Raw genomic sequence first — 2,871 nt, 5'->3', positions numbered from 1 at the left:
GAAATATCAATTTAAGTGACAGATGTAGAGAAAAATCTCTTTCACTTGTGAAACTGTCAAACCCTCCAGCACCAAGCCCACCCAGTATCCAGCCAGGGGCCTGGAAGGTCTCCCCTTCATCCAGGCCTCCCTGATTTTTTGAGCTCCTGCCTCCACGGAGGATGTGTTTGTCTAGAAGGGCTCTCAGAAACTCAGTCTGGTGTTGAGCTGACACAGATCCAGGTTCCTCCCCACCTGGGGATTGGGTCAATGGGGCTGAGGCTGTGGTTGCTAGCTGTAGGGCCCATCCGGTTGCTTCTAATAAGCCCTTACCTGGGGCAGGGGGGGGAGTCTGATTTGATTGTTTTCCTTTAGAACATGTGGTACTTTTTGTCCTCAAGTTGGTCTTGGTCATCAACAGGAAAACTCCTACTCTGTCCTAGGAAAGCCTCACAGAGCAATAGGACCACAGGAAGAGAGCCACTCAACATCCTGTAACGCATGTGGCCAATTCAGTGTTAGCCTTTGGCAAGGAATTGGGAGCGGGGAGGAAGGACAGTACAAGGAGGATTCGGGGTGCTGTAGAGGGTGCTTGGCATGGCTGACAGGGAGGCCTCTGGAGTGAGAGTGCTCCCTGAGGAGAAGATCTTGCGGTTCCTTTCACACTGGCACAAGGTGCTCCAAGGGTATTTTTCGATACATGAATTATGTGTTGGATAGAGAGGAGAACCTGAAGGTTATAATGAGCAGGCTTATTTGAGGAATGGGAGGCGAGAGTAAAAGGGTAGCACATATGGACTGAGAAGGGAATGTCAGAATCCCAGAACTTGGGAGTGAAGCAATCCTATAATTATTTCAGGTTGCCACAGAGGATGGAGCTGGAGCTTGCAGAGTTAAAGGAGCCACACTAGGAGATGATGGGCTTGACTGGCTCGTCACACCATTTGTTCATTTATTCATTCAACAAACTCTTGATGAGTACTACATGCCACATACTAGGCCTTGGAGTGATGGCAGGCAATGAACAAATATTTTCTGGTAAATGCAGGGATGGTAGCTGGAGAGACTTAATTAAACAAGCAAGAACGGCACTATAGTGATTTTGGAGTTGAGACTGTCTGGATCTTGAATCCCAGATCCAGACACTTAATAACAATGTGACTTATAAGTTACTTATCCCATTTGTGCCTCAGTTTCCTCATCTGTCAAATAAAAATACTAATAGGGTCTTCTTCCTAGGGTTGTTGTGATTAATGCAGTAACTAGTGTAAAGTTTAGAACAGTGCCTAAGACACAGTAAGAACTCCATAATTATTAGCTATTAAAAATATAAATGGATACATACTTTAATGTTTTCCTAGGGTTGTTGTGATTAATGCAGTAACTAGTGTAAAGTTTTAGAACAGTGCCTAAAACACAGTAAGTACTCCATAATTATTAGCAATTAAAAATATAAATGGATACATACTTTAATGTCAGGTAGTAAAAAGTGCTCTACAGGAAAATAATTCAGATAGGGGCTAGCGTGCGGTCGTGGGTTATCTTAGATTAGGTGTCGAGGGGAGGTCTCTTTGAGGAGGTGATATGTGAACAGGGACCTGAGTGGTGTCAGAGAACAAGCCACGCAAAGGTCCGTGGGCAAGAGTAGTTTAGGTGGCAGGAAGGGAGACCTTCAGTGCCTGGGAAAGGAGGTGGAGGAAACGGTGCTGAAGACAACTGTGAACCAGTCCCTACTCCACTGCGCTCCTCCCATTTGTACCCGTGGAAGACAGGCCACCTGTGGGGCTCTGACCACCCTTGGCAGGTGCCCTGTTGGGTGTGCAGGTAGGTATCTCTGTGGCAAACTGAAAATGTTAGAGATGGAGAAATGTGTGCTTAATGGCATGTGATATTTGTGTCTATATAAAATGCTACTATTCAGTTAGAAAATATTCACAGCTCCACAGTCCCTCATCCTTTTTAAACAAAGAATGGTAACACAATGCCTATAACAGTGTGTGTGCATGCATACACACACACACACACACACACACACACACACACATATATATATATATAATTAAAGCCTATAGTAAAATGAATAAATATTGACACTAAGGGGCATATATAAAGACTGCAAATAGTCTCATGTGAGTTAGGATTTTTGCCTCCAAATGAGGCACATCAGGTTTTGCTGCCAGAGAATTACAAAAAAAAAAAAAAAAAAGCAGCTTGGCTTTACATTGCTTTTTTATTTTGGAATTCCAGAATAATAATTTGCAGGATCAGCCCTCTGGGGAGCAACATGTAGAAGAAAAATAAAAACCCAAACTGGAAAATCCGGATCCTTCTGCCTTAGCTGCTGCTTTTGAGATACTTCGTATTTGTTAGGTATAAACTCTTGTTAAGATTTTCTACTTGAGATACCTTCAGAATTCCCTCCGTCGGGGACCCACAGAGCCTGCAAGCGGCTTTCCGAGGGAGAAATGGGGGTTTATGGAGCTGATGGTGTAAACTGATAGCACCGAGTTCTTGGTGCCAGGACGACTTTGTGCAAAGAAAACTCGTCCGTTTTCCTTCCAGTCAGCAGGTGTTCACAGGTAAACATGGCTTAAAACCAGAGTGGGGGGGACGTCCCAGTGCTCGTGTCTGGATGAGGAGAGTTTCCAAAGGCATTGGGTGTTCACAGCCCTTCAGAGCTCGCACAGCCGCTGAATTCGTTCTCAGAAACTTCTGACATCACAAAGGCACGAGGGGCTACCATAACCTGAACAATGTTCCCTTGCGATCAAATACTGGTCGGGCGCTGAACGCGAGAAGCTCTGAAACAATGCGCACTGCAGCCCTGATCTCTGGTTCTCCGGCTCTTTAGGAGCCTTAGGAGCCGCACGCTGCCCCCCCCCGCTCCCGCCT

The sequence above is a fragment of the Myotis brandtii genome, unplaced genomic scaffold (genome assembly GCF_000412655.1).
Source record: "Myotis brandtii unplaced genomic scaffold, ASM41265v1 scaffold123, whole genome shotgun sequence".
In the NCBI taxonomy this organism is placed as follows: Eukaryota; Metazoa; Chordata; class Mammalia; order Chiroptera; family Vespertilionidae; genus Myotis; species Myotis brandtii.
Note: the sequence above shows the minus strand (reverse complement) of the source record.